Below are 23,946 nucleotides of genomic sequence, written 5' to 3' on the forward strand. Positions count from 1 at the left end.
AGGCTTATGGAATAGTAGAGGACGTGTTAGTAAAGGTTGAAGGCCTTTACATCCCTGCTGATTTCATAATCTTAGACGCTAGGAAGGAAGAGGATGAATGTATCATCCTTGGAAGACCATTCCTAGCCACAGCAGGAGCTGTGATAGATGTTAACAGAGGTGAATTAGTCCTTCAATTGAATAGGGACTACCTTGTGTTTAAGGCACATGGCCATCCCTTTGTGACAAAAGAGAGTAAGCATGAAGAGCTTCTCTCAGTTCAGAGTCAGGAAGAGCCCCCACAGTCAAACTCTAAGTTTGGTGTTGGAAGGCCACAACTAAACTCTAAGTTTGGTGTTAAGACCCCATATCTAAACTCTAAGTTTGGTGTTGGGACTATACAACATTGACCTGATCACCTTGTGGCTCCATGAGAGCCCACTGTCAAGCTATTGACATTAAAGAAGCGCTTGTTGGGAGGCAACCCAATTTTATTTATCTAATTTTTATTTTATTTTTATTTTATTGTTATTTTGTGTTTTATTAGGTACATGATCATGTGGAGTCACAAAAAAAACATAAAAATTAAAAACAGAATAAAAAACAGCAGAAGAAAAATCACACCCTGGAGGAAGGACAGACTGACGTTCAACGCCAGTAAGGAGCATTTGGCTGGCGTTCAACGCCAGAACAGAGCATGAATCTGGCGCTGAACGCCAGAAACAAGCAACATTCTGGCGTTTGAATGCCAGGAATGTGCCTTAAGAAAAGCTGGCGCTGAATGCCAGTAACAAGCATGAAACTGGCGTTCAACGCCAGAAACATGCTACATATGGGCGTTGAACGCCCAGAACATGCTTAACATGGGCGTTGAACGCCCAGAACATGCTTTACATGGGTGTTGAACGCCCAGAACGTGCATCACCTCGGCGTTTAAACGCCAGAATGGTATGCAAAGGCATTTTACATGCCTATTTGGTGCAGGGATGGAATTCCTTGACACCTCAGGATCTGTGGACCCCACAGGATCACCTCAGGATCTGTGGACCCCACAGGATCCCCACCTAACATATTCCCACCTTACCTCCTAATCCTATAACACTCTTCCCCATGTCACACTTCCCAAAACCCTTCACCAATCACCTCAATCTCTCTTCCCCATCACCTCTTCACCACTCACATCCATCCACTCTTCCCCAAAAACCCCACCTACCTCCAAAATTCAAATATCTTTCCCACCCAAACCCACCCTAAAATGGCCGAACCTACCCTCTTCCCTTTCCCTATGTAAACCCTTCCATTCTACTTCATTTTCACACATCACAAATCCCCTCTTTTTCCCCTTGGCCGAAACACCATCTCTCCCTCTCCTCCATATTTTCTTCTTCTTCTTCTTCTCTTCTTTCTTCTCTTGCTCGAGGGCGAGCAATATTTTAAGTTTGGTGTGGTAAAAGCATAAGCTTTTTTTGTTTTTCCATTACCATCAATGGCACCTAAGGCCGGAGAATCCTCTAGAAAAGGAAAAGGGAAGACAAAAGCTTCCACCTCCGAGTCATGGGAGATGGAAAGATTCATCTCCAAAAGCCATTAAGACCACTTCTATGATGTTGTGGCAAAGAAGAAGGTGATCCCTGAGGTCCCTTTCAAGCTCAAGAAAAATGAGTATCCGGAGATCCGACATGAGATCCGAAGAAGAGGTTGGGAAGTCCTAACCAACCCCATGCAACAAGTCAGAATCTTAATGGTTCAAGAGTTCTATGCCAATGCATGGATCACTAGGAACCATGATCAAAGTATGAACCCGAGTCCAAAGAATTATCTCACAATGGTTCGGGGGAAATACTTAGATTTTAGTCCGGAGAATGTGAGATTGGCGTTCCACTTGCCCATGATGCAAGAAGATGTACGCCCCTACACTAGAAGGGTCAAATTTAATCAAAGGATGGACTAAGTCCTTATGGACATATGTGTGGAAGGAGCTCAATGGAAGAGAGACTCCAAAGGCAAGCCAGTCCAACTAAGAAGACTGGACCTCAAGCCTGTGGCTAGAGGATGGTTGGAGTTCATTCAACGCTCCATCATTCCCACTAGCAACCGATCTGAAGTTACTATGGATCGGGCCATCATGATTCATAGCATCATGATTGGAGAGGAAGTAGAAGTTCATGAAGTCATCTCCAATGAATTCTACAAAATAGCCGAAAAGCCCTCCACCATGGCAAGGCTAGCTTTTCCTCACCTTATTTGCCATCTATGTTACTCAGCTGGAGTTATCATAGAAGGAGACATCTCCATTGAAGAGGATAAGCCCATCACCAAGAAGAGGATGGAGCAAGCAAGAGAGACCCTCCACGGTTCTCAAGAGATGTATGAGGAAGCTCATCATCAAGAAATTCCTGAGATGCCTCAAGGGATGCACTTTCCTCCCAACAACTATTGGGAACAACTCAACACTTCCTTAGAAGATTTGAGCCACAATGTGGAACAATTAAGGGTGGAACATCATGAGCACTCCATTATTCTCCATGAAATAAGAGAAGACCAAAGAGCAATGAGGGAGGAGCAACAAAGGCAAGGAAGGGACATAGAAGAGCTTAAGGACATTGTTGGTTCTTCAAGAAGAAGACGCCACTAAGGTGGACTCATTCCTTGTTCTTATTTCTTTCTGTTTTTCGGTTTCTATGTTATGTTTATCTATGTTTTGTGTCTCCACTTCATGATCATCAGTATGTAGTAACCATGTCTTAAAGCTATGAATAAAATCCATTAATCCTTCACCTCTCTTAAATGAAATATGCTTTAATTCAAAAGAACAAGAAGTACATGAATTTCGAATTTATCCTTGAATTTTGTTTAATTATATTGATGTGGTGACAATACTTTTTGTTTTCTGAATGAATGCTTGAACAGTGCATATTTTTTATCTTGTTGTTTATGAATGTTAAAACTGTTGGCTCTTGAAAGAATGATGAACAAAGAGAAATTTTATTGATGATCTGAAAAATCATAAATTTGATTCTTGAAGCAAGAAAAAGCAGTGAAAAAGCAAAAGCTTACGAAAAAAAAGCAAGCAGAAAAAGCCAATAGCCCTTAAAACCAAAAGGCAAGGGTAAAAAGGATCCAAAGCAAAAGAGTGTGCTTAAGAGCTCTGGACACCACTAACTGGGGACTCTAGCAAAGCTGAGTCACAATCTGAAAAGGTTCACCCAGTCATGTGTCTGTGGCATTTATGTATCCGGTGGTAATACTGGAAAACAAAGTGCTTAGGGCCACGGTCAAGACTCATAAGTAGCTGTGTTCAAGAATCAACATACTTAACTAGGAAAGTCAATAACACTATCCGAAAATCTAAGTTCCTAGAGAAGCCAATCATTCTAAACTTCAAAGGAAAAAGTGACATGCCAAAACTATTCAGAAGCAAAAAGCTACAAGTCCCGCTCATCTAATTAGAACTAATATTCATTGATATTTTGGAATTTATAGTATATTCTCTTCTTTTTATCCTATTTGATTTTCAGTTGCTTGGGGACAAGCAACAATTTAAGTTTGGTGTTGTGATGAGCGGATAATTTATACGCTTTTTGGCATTATTTTTAGGTAGTTTTTAGTAAGTTCAAGCTACTTTTAGGGATGTTTTCATTAGTTTTTATGTTAAATTCACATTTCTGGACTTTACTATGAGTTTGTGTGTTTTTTTGTGATTTCAGGTAATTTCTGGCTGAAATTGAGGGACTTGAGCAAAACTCTGAAAAAGGCTGACAAAAGAACTGCTGATGCTGTTGGAATCTGACCTCCCTGCACTAAAAATGGATTTTCTGGAGCTACAGAACTCCAAATGGCGGGATCTCAACGGCGTTGGAAATTAGACATTCGGAGCTTTCCAGCAATATATAATAGTTCATACTTTGTTCGGAAATTGATGACGTAAAGTGGCGCTCAACGCCAAGTACATGCTGCTGTCTGGAGTTAAACGCCAGAAACACGTCATAACCCGAAGTTGAACGCTAGAAACACGCTATAACTCGGCGTTCAACTCCAAGAAAAGCCTCAGCTCGTGGATAGATCAAGCTCAGCCCAAGCATACACCAAGTGGGCCCCGGAAGTGGATTTATGCATCAATTACCTAGTCATGTAAACCCTAGTAGCTAGTCTAGTATATATAGGACATTTAACTATTGTATTAGAAGTCTTTTGACCACGTTTCATCTTTGGTCTCAGTTTTGTTTTATTCTTCATCTTAAGAGGCTATTGATCACGTTTGAGGGGGCTGGCCATTCGGCCATGCCTGAACCTTTCACTTATGTATTTTCAACGGTGGAGTTTCTACACACCATAGATTAAGGGTGTGGAGCTCTGCTGTACCTCAAGTTTCAATACAATCACTATTATTTTCTATTCAATTCTCTTTTATTCTTATTCCAAGATATATGTTGCACTTCAACTTGATGAATGTGATGATCCGTGACACTCATCATCATTCTCACCTATGAACGCGCGTGACTGACAACCACTTCCGTTCTACTTTAGGCCGGGCGCATATCTCTTAGATTCCCCAACAGAATCTTCGTGGTATAAGCTAGATAGATGGCGGCATTCTTGGGGATCCGAAAAGTCTAACCTTGTCTGTGGTATTCCGAGTAGGATCCTGGGAATCCGGAAAGTCTAACCTTGTCTGTGTTATTCCGAGTAGGATTCCGGTATTGAATGACTGTGACGAGCTTCAAACTCTTGAAGGCTGGGCGTTAGTGACAGACGCAAAAGAATCAAGGGATTCTATTCCAACCTGATTGAGAACCGACAGATGATTAGCCGTGCTGTGACAGAGCATTTGGACCATTTTCACTGAGAGGATGGGATGTAGCCATCGGCAAGGGTGATGCCTCCAGACGATTAGCCATGCAGTGACAGCGCATAGGACCATTTTCCCGAGAGGATGAAAAGTAGCCATTGACGACGGTGATGCCCTACATACAGCTTGCCATGGAAAGGAGTAAGAAGGATTGGATGAATGTAATAAGAAAGTAGAGATTCAAGAGGAGCACAGCATCTCCATACGCCTATCTGAAATTCCCACTATTGATTTACATAAGTATTTCTATCCTATTTTATTTTCTGTTTATTATTAATTTTCGAAATCCATAACCATTTAATCTGCCTAACTGAGATTTACAAGGTGACCATAGCTTGCTTCATACCAACAATCTCTGTGGGATCGACCCTTACTCACGTAAGGTATTACTTGGATGACCCAGTACACTTGCTGGTTAAGTTGAATGGAGTTGTGATCATAAATTCCAATAGAGCCAATTTTTAAATTCCATACAAGTACAAGGAGTACAACTTTAAGGATCACAATTTCGTCCACCAATAATCCAATCTAAGAGCCTTAGGTATTTTCTTAACCTTCTTAGACAAGACTCAAGTTGGATATCCCACCAACCTAAGAATGTTAAATATCATTTTTTCAAACCTTTTTAGGTCTATGAAATTACCCAGATTTGCTTCTCACCAACCTAAGAATCTTAGATATTCTTCTGAATGCCTTCTCAAGACTAAGCAATGACTCAAACTAAATACTCCACCAACTATATGTAAATTGTGTAAATACAACCTCAAAATATTTTCTAAAAAAAAAGAAGAGTAATAGAAGAATAAGAAAAAAAAGTATAGAAAAAACTATGTCTTTTAGGGTTTAGGATCATTTAAGGTAGAGTTAGGGGTGGCAAACAGACTGTATAACACCCTACCACACAGAGCTTTACGCCTAAGTCGTAAATCAAAAGTGGTGAGGTGCTACGACCTCTAAGAATAAAATACGTACATATATAACAAGGATGATATAGCTAGGATCCTTGAAAGAAAAAGGTACGATCAAAACAAATCGAAGATTCGCATCTCTCACTGAAAACGATAAGATATAAAGCTTAAACAGGAAGATAAAAGACATATATATAAATATAGAGTTCCAACGGATAATATAATCAAGTTCTAGACTTGACCTGCGAAGCCAAGGTCGGCTAGAATATATAGATACATCCCAACAGTAAACCAAAAGACAAAATGAAAATGCAAATTCTCCAAAGTCAACCTCTAGGAGGGATAAAACATGTTCTTATACAAAATCGGAGAAAATGCACATATATATCTACATACATAATATAAAAAGCCCCAAAAGATAAATCTTCGCTTCCAAGAAAGCAAATCCAACACACTCAGCAAAGTGCGTCACGTCCTGCATCTAAAAACAACATGTAAGGAATGAGAACTGGGGGTTCTCAGTATAGTAAAGGTACCCACATAGATAATATATAAGATCCCGGAAAAGCCAGAGGCGTTCCTAGAACTCCGACACTTTCATTATAAAACTTTAATATTAAAACAGGAAAACCATAAATGAGGTGGTCCTCTAAGGTTCTAAACTTAACCAAAACCGTACTAAAACCTTCAAATCCTCTGCTTTTCCTCCAATCCTCCAACTCCAGTGAAACCACACAAACAAAGAAGAAGACAATGACAAACACAGCTAGAGTACAAGTAATGTAGAGAGCAAGTATAACAATTAAGCATATTAAATTCACCTAAGAATTCCCAATTAAAGCACAAGCAAGCAATTCAAACAAATGCATATGATATATGCTTGTCCTATGACTGATGAGTCTCATCTATCGGTTATCAAGCCAACCCAACAAGTTCGACTGTTAAACCCTAGACTATCCCTTGACATGCATCCCCAAGAGTCTATGCATAGCTTTTTCTCATATATAAATTTTTCTCATTGGGGGAATCCTTCCCAGAAATTTATACGTGCCCGGTCACCCTTACATCATAGAATCAATAGAGTATCGAGTCTCAACCTGGAGCACGTGGTGGCAAGCCATTACTTTTTACCAGAAAAACTCATATCTCAGATAAAATAAGTGCAAAAGCCTCATTGTCATTCATATTCATTCATAATCATTCATTATAGCCATAAGATCTCATATGCATCATGTATTTACACTTTTATACGTAATTCATCATAACCTGAAGCAAGTGGGGTGAACCACACCCTTGCATCTACCCGAAGAGCCTTTATACAAACCAACCTGGAGCAAGTGGGGCGAAACCACAACCCTTGCGTCTACCTAAGAGGTACATTCTCATATATCCAGGAGGAATAAAGAAGAGGATCCTAAACTCCCACCATCTCACTGGGGACAATTTTACAATACCAACAGAAACAAAGAAGGGGATCCTCACCTATCACCATCCCTTGAGGTCGCACTATCAAGAAATAGTGCTCAGATGAAACATTTATTCCTTTATTTATTCAGTTTCATAATATAAGAAGTATATATATATATATATATATATACAACCTATCTCCTCTACACTGTGATATCTTTTCTTTAATCAATGCAAAACTCTCACTAAACCACCCTAGTTAACCTACCCATAGTATTTTGTAATCCTAAGTCACCGGTTGTAAACATTAAACAGAAACTACCTCTTACTCGTCCTAAAGCTTAAGCACTAGCTATCATACCTTAAAAGCAAATACAGAGGTTTGGAAAGTTAGAGGAATGGTTCAAAACTTCAAATTCCACCTTTCAGAAAATAGGGGTTCTGCGTACGCGTCACTGATCTGCTTACTTAAGTGAAATAATAGAACCGTTATGATAAGGAAAAACAACAAAACAAAAGGATAGATAAGGGGGGTTTTCCTACTAGACCTCTAAGATACCTGTTCTTAGCAACCTAGGTCACCGGAAAGGATTCCCTACTAGACCTTCAAAGAACTTGTCCTTGACAACCTAGATCAAAGGGGCGAAAACTGAAAGAAACCACCACGCAGATCACCTTAGTGTTGGATCCTCCAATCTTCCTCATGCAACAAGTGAAGAAAATCACTCACCTCACTTCTCACACAATAAAAAGAGCTTAAAAGCAACTGAAATTTATTCATCAAAGTTATGTAAATTGTCTCACCAAAGGTGTTTAAATAGGCACCTAACAATTAACTAAAAGATAAAATAACTAATTTAAATCAGATTTGACCTTATTGAATTATATCAGATTTGATTTAAATTTTAAATCCTAAAGATATGATAACTAATTTAAATCAGATTTGATCTTATTAGATTAGATCAGATTTGATTTAAATTTAAAATCCCTAAAAATACGACTAAGCATAGCAGATTTAAAATAAGTCTTCTAACAAACTTTTGACCACATAACAAACTAAAACAAAAGTCTAGAATTTCAAAATTTAAAGATAAATTATGCCTTCCACTAAATTCGGAAAGCATTATTGGGCTTCTTGCTATGTTGACTTAGCCCAATGGGCCTTGCCCATTCTTCCTTGGTTATAACTTGATGTAACTCCATATGCACAAGCACTGCCAAGTTCCCAAAACTCTCCTTGAGCTTCTTTGCATGTGCTCTAGTGATGGGGCCCTCTGGAAGTGTGAAATTCCCATTCTGCTCTTTTGTCTTAAAATTCCCCTATTGTCTTTCCGAGCATGTATCATTCCCTCCTTCCTAAAAAAGATTCGTCCTCGAATCTGTGTCCATATCAAAAGGAGAGAGATCAAAAACATTGAAAGTAGCAGAGACATTATACTCACCTGGTAGGTCAATCTTGTAGGCGTTGTCATTGATCTTCTCAAGCACTTGCAATGGGCCATCCCCTCTAGCATCAAGTTTAGTCTTCCTCTGAGCAGGAAATCTCGCCTTCCTTAAATGTACCCAAACCCAATCTCCTGGTTTGAAGACTATATGCTTTCGGTTTTTGTTAACCCTTTCAGTCGTGGTTTTGTTCTTCCTCTCAAATAGGTCACGAGCCTTTGTATATATTGCTTTAACTTTCTCAGCCTTGCTAGCTCCATCTAAACTAATAAGATCGCTCAATGGTAAAGGCATTAAATCTAAGACAGTGAGAGGAATAAAACCATAGACAAGTTCAAAGGGTGAAAAACCAGTAGAAGAATGGATTGTCTTGTTATAAGGAAACTCAATAAAAGGTAAACAATCTTCCCAGGTTTTCAAATTCTTACCAACAACAGCACACAATAAGGTTCCCAATGTCCTATTTACAACATCAGTTTTACCATCAGTTTGAGGGTGACAAGTAGTTGAGTATAACAATTTTGTTCCCAGCTTACTCCACAAAACTTTCCAAAAGTGACTTAAGAATTTGACATCACGATCAGAAACAATAGTTTGGGGAACACCATGTAAGCACACAACTTCTCGAAAGAATAGGTCAGCAATATGTATGGCATCATCAGTTTTATGGCAAGCAATGAAATGAGCCATTTTACTAAATCTAACTACCACAACAAAAATACTATCTCGACCTCTCCTAGTTCCAGGCAAACCAAGAACAAAATCCATAGAAATATCAACCCATGGATGCACAGGAACAGGTAAAGGAGTATACAAACCATGTGGTAAAGATTTAGATTTAGCTTGTTTACATGCAATGTATTTAGAACAAAATTTCTCAACATCCTTACGCATGTGGGGCCAGTAAAAATGCTCAGATAAAACATCCAAAGTCTTATGCACACCAAAATGACCCATCAAACACCCACTATGTGATTCTAGAACAAGTAACTCCCTAATAGAAAAAGTAGGTACACAAATCCTATTACCCCCAAAAAGAAAGCCATCATGCTTATAGAATTTGTTATATGCACCATGTTCACATGCAACATAGATAGAGGCAAAAGCAGAATCAGTTGCATACAATTCCTTCATACACTTAAAACCTAACAGTTTAGAAGTAAGGGTGGTGATTAAGGAATACCATCTAGATAATGCATCAGCAACCACATTCTCTTTACCTTGCTTATAGGCGATTACATATGGAAACGATTCAAGGAATTCTATCCATTTCGCATGTCTCTTATTCAGCTTCCCTTGACCCTTCAAGTGTTTGAGGGATTCATGGTCAGTATGTACCATAAATTCCTTTGGTAGCAAATAATGTTGCCACACTTCCAAAGCTCGCACCAAGGCATAAAGCTCTTTATCATAAGTGGAGTAGTTGAGGCGGGCTCCATTTAACTTCTCACTGAAATAGGCGATTGCTCGCTTTTCCTGCATCAAAACAGCACCTATATCAATTCCGGAAGCATCACATTCGATTTCAAAAGTTTTAGAAAAATCTGGTAAAATAAGAATGGGGGCAGAACACAATAATTCTTTCAAGGTGTTAAAGGCAAGTTCTTGTTCCTGATCCCATTTAAAGTTGACATGTTTCTTGATGATTTTAGTTAAAGGTGCAGCAATGGTAGAAAAATCTTTAACAAACCTTTGATAAAAACCCGCAAGACCATGAAAACTTCTAACATCAGAGACACTCTGAGGTGTGGGCCATTCTCTAATAGCCTTCACCTTCTCGTCATCTACCTCAATTCCTGCAGAACTTATCACAAAACCTAGGAATACGACTTTACTCAGACAAAACGAGCACTTTTGGAGATTAGCATACAATTTTTCCTTTCTAAGTACCTCTAAAACAGATTGAACATGCAAAATATGATCATCAAGACATTTACTGTAGATAAGGATATCATCAAAATAAACAACCACAAATTTACCTAGAAACTCTCGCAAAACATGATTCATTAGTCTCATGAATGTACTAGGTGCATTAGTCAAACCAAATGGCATAACTAACCACTTATACAAACCATATTTAGTTTTGAAAGCTGTTTTTCATTCATCACCAAGTTTCATTCATATCTGATGATAACCACTCCTTAAATATATTTTAGTAAAAATAACAGAACCATGCAATTCATCAAGCATATCATCAAGTCTAGGAATAGGATGGCGATACTTTACCGTAATCTTATTTACAGCTCTGCAGTCAACACACATCCTCTATGAGCCATCCTTCTTGGGTACCAATAGTACCAGAACAGCACAAGGACTCATGCTTTCTCTCACAAAACCCTTAGCCAAAAGGTCCTTGACTTGCTGTTGCAATTCCTTTGTCTCCTCAGGATTGGTCCGATAAGCTGGCCGGTTAGGAATGCTTGATCCGGGGACAAAGTCAATCTGATGTTCAATGCCTCGTAATGGAGGTAAACCTGAGGGCATCTCATCTGGAAATACATCGCCAAATTCCTACAAGAATGAAATAAAAGTACTAGGCAGGTTATGGTTAGTTTCAATGGTAGAAAGTAAAGACTCTCTAAATCGTACTAACACCAATGCTTTTTTTCCTAAACTAGCATGCTTTAGATCCCTCTCTTTGGCATAAAAACATATTTTGTGAGCACTCTCACTCTCCACAGATGCTTCTCTTTTAGAACTATCTTTTTCACTCAGATCCTGACTTTTTTTCTCACACGTTTCATCTCTCAAAGCCCTCTCTTTACCCTCTTGGTTTTCAATTTTCTCATATTCTAAAGACTCTTTAGTAGATTTGCGCATGCTCAGTTGCTCCAGGTACACTTCTTTAGGTGTCAAAGGTGCAAGGGTAATCTTCTTCCCAAGATAAGTGAAGGAGTATCGATTTGTGAAACCATCATGGACACTAGTGCACGAAATTATAATGCCAATATCAAAATCAAGATTTCTTACAACTTCACACAACTAACCAGCAAGTGCACTGGGTCGTCCAAGTAATACCTTACGTGAGTAAGGGTCGAATCCTACGGAAATTGTTGGCTTGAAGCAAGTTATGGTTATTTTTTTATTCTTAGTCAGGATATCAATTATAATTATCAGTTTGAATTACGAAAAATAAAAGAGCATAAAATAAATAATTGTTACTTAATAATGGAGAATATGTTGGAGTTTTGGAGATGCTTTGTCCTCTGAATCTCTGCAAGATACTGCTTTCTTACTTTTAGAATTTGCAAGGCTCCTTCCATGGCAAGCTATATGTAGGGTGTCACCGTTGTCAATGGCTACTTCCCATCCTCTCAGTGAAAATGGTCCAAATGCTCTGTCACAGCACGGCTAATCAGCTGTTGGTTCTCGATCATGTCGGAATAGAATCCATTGATTCTTTTGCGTTTGTCATCACGCCCAACACTCGCGAGTTTGAAGCTCGTCACATTCATCCAATCCCAGAATCCTACTCGGAATACCACAGACAAGGTTTAAACTTTTTGGATTCTCATGAATGCCGCCATCAATTCCAGCTTATACCACGAAGATTCTGATTAAGGAATCTAAGAGATACTCATTCAATCTGATGTAGAACGGAGGTGGTTGTCAGGCACACGTTCATGGGGTGAGGAAGGTGATGAATGTCATGGATCATCACCTCCTTCATAGTGAAGCGCGAATGAACATCTTAGATAGGAACAAGCATATTTGAATGTGAAAAAGAAATAATTACATTAATTTATCGAGACGCTGCAGAGCTCCGCACCCCCAACAATGGGATTTAGAGACTCATGCCGTCAAAAAGTATAAAATTTAGATCTAAAAATGTCATGAGATCCAAAAATAAGTCTCTAAAAGTTGTTTAAATACTAAACTAGTAACCTAGGTTTACAGAAAATGAGTAAACTAAGATAATTAGTGCAGAAATCCACTTCTGGAGCCCACTTGGTGTGTGCTGGGGCTGAGACTTAAGCTTTTCACGTGCCTGGGCTGTTTCTAGAGTTGAACGCCAGGTTGTAACGTGTTTTTGGCGTTGAACTCCAACTTGTAACCTGTTTCTGGTGCTGGATGCCAGACTACAACATGGAACTGGCGTTGAACGCCAGTTTACGTCATCTATCTTCGCGCAAAGTATAGACTATTATGTATTGCGGGAAAGCTATGGATGTCTACTTTCCAACTCAATGTAGAGCGTGCCAATTGGACTCTTGTAGCTCCAAAAAATTCATTCCGATCGCAGGGAGGTCAGAATCCAACAGCATCAGCAGTCCTTTTTCAGCCTAAATCAGATTTTTGCTCAGCTCCCTCAATTTCAGCCAGAAAATACCTGAAATCACAGAAATACACACAAACTCATAGTAAAGTCCAGAAATATGATTTTTGCTTAAAAACTAATAAAATTCTATTAAAAACTAATTAAAACATGCTAAAATCTATATGAAATTACCCCCAAAAAGCGTATAAAATATCCGCTCATCACAACACCAAACTTAAACTGTTGCTTGTCCTCAAGCAACTAGATAAATAAAAGAGGATAAAAAGAAATCAAGAAGCAATAATATCTCAGAGTTTTAAGTGAAGCTCAGATTCTAATTAGATGAGCGGGGCTAGTAGCTTTTTGCTTCCAAACAGTTTTGGCATCTCACTTTATCCTTTGAAATTCAGAATGATTGGCATCCATAGGAACTCAGAATTCAGATAGTATTATTGATTCTCCTAGTTTAGTATGTTGATTCTTGAACACAGCTACTTTTTGAGTCTTGGCCGTGGCCCTAAGCACTTTGTTTTCCAGTATTACCACCGGATACATAAATGCCACAGACACATAACTAGGTGAACCTTTTCAGATTGTGACTTAGCTTTGCTCAAGTCCCCAATTAGAGGTGTCCAGAGTTCTTAATAACACTCTTTTGCTTTGGATCACGACTTTAACCACTCAGTCTCAAGCCTTTCACTTGGACCTGCATGCCACAAGCACATGGTTAGGGACAGTTTGATTTAGCCGCTTAGGCCTGGATTTATTTCCTTGGGCCCTCCTATCCATTGATGCTCAAAGCCTTGGATCCTTTTCACCGTTGCCTTTTGGTTTAAAGGGCTATTGACTTTTTCTACTTCTTTTGCTTTTTTTTTCGCAAGCTTATTTTTCACTGCTTTTTCTTGCTTCAAGAATCAATTTCATGATTTTTCAGATCATCAATAACATTTCTCTTGTTCATCATTCTTTCAGGAGCCAACAATTTTAAAATTCATAAAATACAATATAAAAAATATGCACTGTTCAAGCATTTATTCAGAAGACAAAAAGTATTGCCACCACATATAAATAATTAGAATTTTCCTTATTAAGAACTCGAAAAAATTAAATTGCCTCTTTATTCTAAAAATCTACTATTTTATTCATGTTTGATGATGATGAGAAAAATAAATTATAACTTAATTGGAAATAAAATCAAAATAGAGATACTAATTACTACTACTAATATATAACTTCTAAGGTAAATTCATAATAAGAACAATTATCACAGAGTTAAGGCAAAGATTAGGACTCAGCAACCTTTATTTTTGGAAGTGGATGTTCCTCTAGTCTGTGGGGTGCTTGGTCCTTCAAGAGATAATTTCTGATGCTTTAGTTCCTTCAAGTTACATCCTTGCTCTTCCTATTCCCTTAGGTGCCATGATCTTGATGAGATTTAGCTCAGTGATCATGGCAAATCACACTAAACTTAGAGGTTTGCTTGTCCTCAAGCAAAAAAAAGGAAAGGAGAGGAATAGAAGGAGAGGCAATTTCGAAAATCAAAAGATATGATGAGTTGAAAAAGATTTGAAAAAGAGTTGGATTGGATTGGAAAAAGATTTGTGTTTATGGATTAAGATACATTTGATATATTTTTTTAAAAAAAGGATTTTAGAAATTAGGATTAAAACTTTTGGAATTGAAGGATGAGAGTTTGTAACATGTTTATGCAAAAAATCATGAATTGAAACATAAAAAATTAAAAAAATTGAAGTAAAAACGAATTTACCTCCTCCCAACCATCCTGGCGTTAAACGCCCAAACGCTGCATGTTTTGGGCGTTTAACACCCATGTGCAGCTTCTCCTGCGCGTTCAACGCCCAGCTGTTGCTTCTTTCTGGCGTTGAACGCCAGGAACTCCTTTGTCACTGGGCGTTTTTCTGAATGCCCAGGACGCTGTAAATTTGGCGTTGAACGCCCAAAAGGTGCTTCTTTCTGGTGTTCAACGCCCAGAAAATGCTCCTTTCTGGCGTTTATCGCCCAGATGGCTATCCTTACTGGCGTTGAACGCCCAGTAGGTGCTTCTTTTGGGCGTTCAACGCCCAAAATAGCTTTTACTGGCTTTTTCGCACCAATGAGCTTCCTTTTTTGCTGTTTTATCTTTTGAATCCTTCTGTAACTCTGTGAACTTAAGCAGTTGCTATTTTACCTTGAAGATACTTGACATATACCTGTAAAAATCAAATAATTAACAAATAAGCTTTGTAAATGGCTGGGTTGCCTCCCAGCAAGCACTTCTTTATTGTCTTTAGCTGGACTATTACTGAGCTTTAGTTAAGTCTCAGGTTTGAGCATTCTTGCTCAAAATTTCTTTCAAGATAATGTTTGACTCTTTGTCCATTAACAATGAACTTTTTGTTAGAATCATTATCCTAGAGCTCCACATATCCATATGGTGACACACTTGTAATCACATATGGTCCTCTCCACCAGGACTTCAATTTCCCGGGGAATAATCTGAGCCTAGAATTAAATAGCAGAACTTTCTGTCCTGGCTCAAAGACTCTGGATGACAATTTCTTATCATGCCATCTTTTTGCTTTCTCTTTGTAAATTTTTGCATTCTCGAAAGCATTGAGTCTAAATTCCTCTAGCTCATTTAACTGGAGCAATCGTTTTTCTCCAGCTAACTTGGCATCAAGGTTTTGGAATCTGGTTGCCCAGTAGGCCTTATGTTCCAGTTCCACTGGCAATTGACATGCCTTTCCATACACAAGCTGGTATGGAGAGGTCCCTATAGGGGTCTTGAATGCTGTTCTGTATGCCCATAGAGCATCATCCAAGCTTCTTGCCCAATCCCTTTTACGGTTAATCACAGTCCGTTCTAGAATTTTTTTAAGTTCTCTATTAGAGACTTCGACTTGTCCATTTGACTGTGGATGATATGGAGTGGCCACTCTGTGGCTAACTCCGTATCGAACCAAAGCAGAGTAAAGCTGTTTATTGCAGAAATGAGTGCCCCCATCACTGATTAATACTCTAGGGGTACCAAATCTGCTGAAGATGTGTTTCTAGAGGAATTTTAGCACTGTCTTAGTGTCATTAATGGGTGTTGCAATAGCTTCCACCCATTTGGATACATAATCCACTGCCACCAGAATATAAGTGTTTGAGTATGATGGTGGAAAAGGCCCCATGAAGTCAATACCCCATACATCAAACAACTCAATCTCCAAGATCCCTTGTTGAGGCATGGCATAACTGTGAGGCAGATTGCCAGATCTTTGGCACCTGTCACAGTTAAGTACAAACATTCGGGAGTCTTTATAGAGAGTAGGCCAGTAGAAGCCGCATTGGAGGACTCTTGTGGCTGTTCGCTCACTTCCAAAATGTCCTCCATACTGTGATCCATGGCAGTGCTAGAGGATCTTTTGTGCTTCTTCTTTAGGTACACATCTACGGATTACTCCATCTGCACATCTCTTGAAGAGATATGGTTCATCCCAAAGATAGTACTTTGCATCTATGTTCAATTTCTTTGATTGCTGCCTACTGTACTCTTTGGGTATGAACCTCACTGCCTTGTAGTTTGTAATGTCTGCAAACCATGACACTTTCTGGATGGCAAAGAGTTGCTCATCCAGAAAGTTTTCAGAGATCTCAGTAAGAGGGAGGGACGCCCCTTCTACTGGTTCTATTCGGGACAGGTGATCTACTACTTGATTTTCTGTCCCTTTTCTATCTCTTATTTATATATCAAACTTTTGCAGAAGCAACACCTATCTTATGAGTCTGGGTTTTGAATCCTGCTTTGTGAGTAGATATTTAAGAGCAGCATGATCAGTGTACACAATCACTTTTGATCCTACTAAATAGGATCTAAATTTGTCAATGGCATAAACCACTGCAAGCAACTCTTTTTCTGTAGTTGTGTAATTCTTCTGTGTGTCATTTAAAACACGACTGGCATAGTAAATGATGTACAAAAGCTTGTCATGCCTTTGTCCCAACACTGCACCAATGGCATGGTCACCGGCATCACACATTAATTCAAATGGTAATGTTCAGTCTGGTGTAGAGATGACTGGTGCTGTGACTAGGTTAGCTTTCAGAGTCTCAAACACCTGCAGACACTCCTGATCAAAGATAAATGGCGTGTCAGCAGCTAGCAGATTAGTTAAGGTTTGGCGATTTTTGAAAAATCCTTTATAAACCTCCTATAGAATCTTGCATGCCCCAGAAAGCTTCTGACTGCTATAACATTGGCAGGTGGTGGTAATTTTTCAATTACCTCTACCTTAGCTTAATCCACCTCTATTCCCTTTTTCGAAATTTTGTGCCCAAGGACAATTCCTTCAGTCACCATAAAGTGACACTTTTCCCAGTTTAAAACCAGGTTAGTCTCTTGGCACCTCTTTAGAACAAGTGCTAGATGGTCAAGACAGGAGCTAAATGAGTCTCCAAATACTGAAAAGTCATCCATGAAGACTTCCGGAAATTTTTTCACCATATCAGAGAAAATAGAGAGCATGCACCTTTGAAAGGTTGCAGGTGCATTGCACAGGCCAAATGGCATCCTTCTGTATGCAAATACTCCGGATGGACATGTGAATGCTGTTTTCTCTTGATCCTGGGGATCTACTGCAATTTGATTATAACCTGAATATCCATCCAGGAAGCAGTAGTATTCATGACCTGCTAGTCTTTCTAGCATCTGGTCTATGAATGGTAAAGGAAAATGATCCTTTCTGGTAGCTGTATTGAGCCTTCTATAATCAATACACATACGCCACCCTGTAATTGTTATTGTAGGAACCAGTTCATTTTTTTCATTATGAACCACTGTCATGCCACCTTTCTTAGGGACGACTTGGACAGGGCTTACCCAGGGGCTGTCAGAAATGGGATAAATAATCCCAGCCTCTAGTAATTTAGTGACCTCCTTCTGCACCACCTCCTTCATGGCTGGATTCAGCCGCCTCTGTGGTTGAACCACTGGCTTAGCGTCACCCTCTAATAGGATCTTGTGCATGCATCTGGCTGGGCTAATGCCCTTAAGATCACTGATGGATCACCCAAGAGCTGTCTTGTGTGTCCTTATCACTTGAATTAGTGCTTTCTCTTCCTATGGCTCTAAGGTAGAGCTTTTGATTACAGGAAAGGTATCACCTTCTCCCATAAATGCATATTTCAGGGATGGTGGTAATGGTTTGAGCTCGGGTATGGGAGGTTTCTCCTCTTCCTGAGGGATTTTCAGAGGTTCTATTATTCTCTCTGATTCCTCCAGATCAGGCTGAACATCTTTAAAGATATCCTCTAACTCTGATTCGAGACTCTCAGCCATATTGACTTCATTTACCAGAGAGTCAATAATATCAACGCTCATGCAGTCATTTTGGGTGTCTGGATACTGCATGGCTTTGACAACATTCAACTTGAACTCATCCTCATTGACTCTCAGGGTTACTTTCCCTTTTTGAACATCAATAAGGGTTCGGCCAGTTGCTAGGAAAGGTCTTCCCAGAATGAGAGTTCTACTCTTATGCTCCTCCATTTCCAGCACCACAAAGTCAGTGGGAAAGGCAAATGGCCCAACCTTGACAATCATGTCTTCAATCACGCCTGATGGGTATTTAATGGAGCCATCAGCAAGTTGGAGACATATCCAGGTTAGTTTAACTTCATCAGTCAACCCAAGCTTTTTGATAGTAGCTGCAGGTATTAGGTTAATACTTGCCCCAAGATCACATAGAGCTTGCTTGGTACAAGTACCTTCTAATGTGCATGGTATCATAATGCTTCCCGGATCTTTAAGCTTCTCAGGTAAGCTTTTCAGAATGACTGCACTGCATTCTTCAGTGAGGTAAACTTTTTCAGTTCCCCTCCAATCCTTCTTATGACTTAAGATCTCTTTCATGAACTTAGCATAAGAGGGTATTTGCTCAAGTGTCTATGCAAACGGAATCTTTATTTCAAGAGTCTTGAGATAGTCTGCAAAGCGGGCAAATTGCTTATCCTGTTCCGCTTGGCAGAGTTTCTGAGGATAAGGCATTTTGGCTTTGTATTCCTCAACCTTAGTTGTTGCAGGTTTATTGCCTACAGATGTGGTTTGAGGAGCCTTTTTAGATGGGTTATTATCAGCACTTGTATGTGTCTGATCCCCCACTGGCATTTGAATGCCATGGGTGGAAGCTGGAGTGGCGTTAGACGCCAACTTCTTACTTGTTTCTGGCGTCTGAACGCCAGAACTGTGCTCCCTTTGGGCGTTCAACGCCAAATCCTTGCTTGTTTCTGGCGTTGAACGCCAGGACTGAGCATGGTTTGGGTGTTCAACGCCAGCTTTACACCCATTCTCTGGCGTTTGAGCGCTAGAGTTATTCCTCTCTGGGCTCTTACTGTCCTCAGAGGGATTTTGGTTAGTTTGCTCATTTCTTGGCTTCCTGCTATCTTAAAGTGAGATTTTTAATGTTTTTCCACTTCTTAATTGAAATGCTTGGCACTCTTCTGTTATTTGTTTTGATAACTGCTGTTCTGTTTGCTTCAAATGTACTTCCATGTTCATATTAGTCATTCTTGTTTCTTATAGTATTTCCTTGAATTCGGCTAGCTATTTTGTTAGAAAATCCAGTTGCTGATTGAATTCAGTAACTTGTTCTGTAGGACTCAGTTCAGCAATTACTGTTTTAGCCTCTTCTTTTATGGAAGGTTCACTGCTTAGGTACAGATGCTGATTTCTGGAAACTATATCAATGAGCTCTTGAGCTTCTTCTATTGTCTTTCTCATGTGTATAGATCTACCAGCTGAGTGGTCTAGAGAAATCTGAGCTCTTTCTGTAAGTCCATAGTAGAAGATGTCTAACTGCACCCACTCTGAAAATATTTCAGAGGGGCATTTTCTTAGCATCTCTCTGTATCTCTCCCAGGCATCATAAAGGGATTCATTATCTCCTTGTTTGAAGCCTTGGATGCTTAACCTTAGTTGTGTCATCCGTTTTGGAGGAAAATAGTGATTCAGAAATTTTTCTGACAGCTGTTTCCATGTCCTTATGTTGTCCTTAGGTTGGTTATTTAACCACCTCTTAGCTTGGTCCTTTACAGCAAATGGAAACAGTAATAATCTGTAGACTTCCTGATCTACTTCCTTATCATGTACCGTGTCAGCAAGTTGTAAAAATTATGCCAGAAACTCTGTAGGTTCTTCCTGTGGAAGACCGGAATACTGGCAACTTTGCTGCACCATGATGATGAGTTGAGGATTCAACTCAAAACTACTGACTCCGATGGAGGGTATACAGATACTACTCCCATATGAAGCAGTAGTGGGGTTAGCATATGACCCAAGAGTCCTTCTGGACGGTTCATTTCCACTTAGGTCCCTGTTGGAGTAAAGGAGGTAATGTGGATTTAAATTTTATTTATTTTATTATATATAAAAAAAATTTCGAAATAATAATAATAAAATAAAATAAAAACAACAATAAAATTAAAAAAAATAAAAATAAAATAAAAAAAATTTAAAAATATTTTATGAAGATTTTCGAAAAAGTGAGGAGAGAGAAAGTGGTTAGGATATTTTTGAAAAAGATATAATTAAAATTTTTTTTAAAAAATCTTAAAAGGATAAGATTTGAAAAATTTTGAAATTAAAATATGAATTTTTATAAAAAAAATTCGAAAAAAATGGCTTAAAAATAGTTAAAAAATATATTTTTTTGAATTTTGAATTTTATGATGAAAGAGAAAAACACACAAAAGACACAAGACTTAAAATTTTTAGATCTAATGCTCCTTGTTTTCGAAAATTTTGGAGGGAAAACACCAAGGAACACCAAACTTAAAAATTTTAAGATCAAAACACAAGGAGGACTCAAGAACACCTTGAAGAATCACAAGAACAACAAGAACAAAAGAAAGAACACCAAACTTAAAATTTTTAGAAAACCACAACAAAATTTTCGAAAATTAAAGAAAGATTAACAAGAAAACACCAAACTTAAAGTTTGGCACAAGATTTAATCAAAAAAAATTATTTTTGAAAAAGATTTTAAAAAAAATACCCAATTACCAAGAACATAGACCAACGGTCAAGCCAATTGGGCAGTAAAGGTAACACTTGTTTTGAAAAGGTATTTTCACTAACCAAAAATAAATTCCTTTTTGAAGACTAATGATTTGGAAAAGCACAAGAAAAACAAGAAACAACACAGAACAAGAAAAATTAAAGATCAAACAAGAAAAATAAACAAGAACAACTTGAAGATCAAAGATCACAACTTCGAAAATTTAAAAGGAAAATATAAAATATGCAATTGACACCAAACTTAGAACAAGACACTAAACCCACAAAAAAATTAAAAATTGATAAAGAAAAATAATATTTTTGAAACATTTTTGAAAAAAATTAAAGGACTCAAATTTAATGACTCTATAGCATCAATACTCTATTCCTAATCTAAGCAACAAAATAAACATTTAGTTGTTCAAACTCAAACAATCCCCGGCAACGGCACCAAAAACTTGGTGCACGAAATTGTAATGCCAATATCAAAATCAAGATTTCTTACAACTTCGCACAACTAACCAGCAAGTGCACTGGGTTTCGAGACGCTGCATTAATTCATCGAGACGCTGCAAAGATCCTCACCCCCAACAATGGGGTTTCGAGACTCATGCCGTCAAAGAGTATAAAATTCAGATCTAAAAATGTCATGAGATCCAAAAATAAGTCTCTAAAATTTGTTTAAATACTAAACTAGTAACCTAGGTTTACAGAAAATGAGTAAACTAAGATAATTGGTGTAGAAATCCACTTTCGGGGCCCACTTGGTGTGTGCTGGGGCTGAGACATAAGCTTCTCACGTACCTGGGCTGTTTCTGGAGTTGAACGCCAGGTTGTAACGTGTTTTTGGCGTTGAACTCCAACTTGTAACCTGTTTCTGGCGCTGGACGCCAGACTGCAACATGGAACTGGCGTTGAATGCCAGTTTACGTCGTCTATCTTCGCGCAAAGTATGGACTATTATATATTGCTCGAACGCCCTGGATGTCTACTTTCCAACCCAATCGAGAGCGCGCCAATTGGACTCCTGTTACTCCAAAAAATCCATTCCGAGTGCAGGGAGATCAGAATCCAACAGCATCAGCAGTCCTTTTTCAGCCTAAATCAGATTTTTGCTCAACTCCCTCAATTTCAGCCAGAAAATACCTGAAAACAGAGAAAAACACACAAACTCATAGTAATGTCCAGAAATATGATTTTTGCTTAAAAACTAATAAAATTCTATTAAAAACTAATTAAAACATGCTAAAATCTATATGAAATTACCCCCAAAAAGCGTATAAAATATCCGCTCATCAACCACCTTCCTGTCATACTGCCATGGACGGCCTAGGAGTAGATGACAAGCCTGCATGGGAACCACGTTACAAAGTACCTCGTCACTATATCTCCCAATAGAGAACTGTATGCGGGCTTGCTTCATAACCTTCAACTCACCAATATCACTTAGCCACTCCAATTTGTAAGGGTTAGGGTGTTTGGTGCATTTCAACCCCAATTTTGTGATCAAAGTATAGCTGGCAACATTTGTATGACTTCCAGCATCAATGATCATGAGTCCAACCTTACCTCCCAATAAAACTTTTGTATGAAAGATGTTCTCTCGCTGTTCTAGATGATCATCCTTGGCTTGTACATTTAAGATCCGCCTAGTAACAAGGGTCTCGCCACTAACAGCAAACTCAACTATATCTTCATTATCTGTAGCATCATCCGCATGTGGCATGTCTTTATACCCATCTGAGTTATCAAATTCTGAGAAAATATCATTTGCTTTAATTACCATGGTCTTTTTATTTGGACACTCGAAAGTATAATGGCCTAATCCGCGGCACTTAAAGCAGTTAATATCACGATGCCGTGCATGAGGTTTAGAAGTGGAATTAGGTGTGTGTGGCTTCCTGTGCTGCTCTGTGGGCTTCTCCTTTGATTCGGTAGGTTTGGATCCAGTCTTCTCCCTGATATTAGCACCTCTTGAATCCCACCTTGAAGTAGAATTACGTAGCCCTTTCGCCTTTTGCTGTCTTTCCACTTTGATATCTAGGTTCACCAAGTCTTCCATAGTCACAAATGGGAGATGTTCTACAGTATTTGCAATGTCTCAGTTCAGCTCACTTAAGAAACGTGCCATAGTAGCCTCATACTCCTCCTCAATGTTTACTTGGATTAGCAGCATCTCCATCTCCTTATGATACTCATCTACAGACTTAGAACCTTGGTATAACCGTTGGAGCCATTGATGTAGCTCCCTGTAGTAGTAAAAAGGGACAAACCGTTGTCGCATGACCTTCTTCATCTTTTCCCAAGACAGAATTGGTGGTTTTCCATTCCGCCTCCTCTGTTTGTCCAGCTCGGCCCACCAAACAAGGGCATAATCTGAGAATTCGACAGCCGCTAGCCTTACCTTTTTTACATCAATGTAGTTTTGACACAGAAATCGGAGCTCTACCTTGCGTTCCCATTCCAGGTATGCCTCAGGGTCATTTCTACCTTTAAATTCTGGGATGCACATCTTGATAGCATTAAGGTTATTATCAACATCTACTGGTTGTCTATGATGCCGGGATCTGGATGAAGTCTCCTCCTCAGACTCCGTAGAATCATTATGAATAAATTCTCGTGATCGTGCTTTTCGCCTAGGGGAAAAAGAGTTAATTCGAGAATCCATGTCAGCAAGACGTTGTTGAATCCCTATAAGGATGCTAGCAAATGCGTCGAGGCAGAAAGTTAGTTGTGGATCGGGGTTCCCTTCAGTGTTAGCCATCAATGAACCTGTAAAAGAATAGACCTTACAACACTCTTCTCACATGTATCACTCGAAATAGGACACTCATGTTTCACTCAATACGTGGCTTTTACCCTTTGATGAGCTTACCACTCTTGCCTTTTCCACTCTTGGATTGCCTTAACAAGTTGCACTTCAGAAGATGAGGAATTGAGACACCAAACTAAGATAATCTGAATGAGAGAAACGTTCAACTTGACAAGAAGATAATTAAAGTATGTGAAAAAAAAAGGAAATAAGGAGTGATACCAGGATGACAAAAACTAGCAAAATTGAATC

The 23,946-nt window shown here is 38.9% G+C and overlaps 1 pseudogene; it reads right to left on the minus strand.

Annotated features, from left to right (window-relative positions):
- Window positions 1-8,499: 8,499 nt before the first annotated feature.
- LOC130975054 (uncharacterized) lies at window positions 8,500-23,646 on the minus strand (annotated as a pseudogene).
- Between the last annotated feature and the right edge of the window lie 300 nt (window positions 23,647-23,946).

This window comes from Arachis stenosperma, chromosome 4, assembly GCF_014773155.1.
Source record: "Arachis stenosperma cultivar V10309 chromosome 4, arast.V10309.gnm1.PFL2, whole genome shotgun sequence".
NCBI lineage: Eukaryota > Viridiplantae > Streptophyta > Magnoliopsida > Fabales > Fabaceae > Arachis > Arachis stenosperma.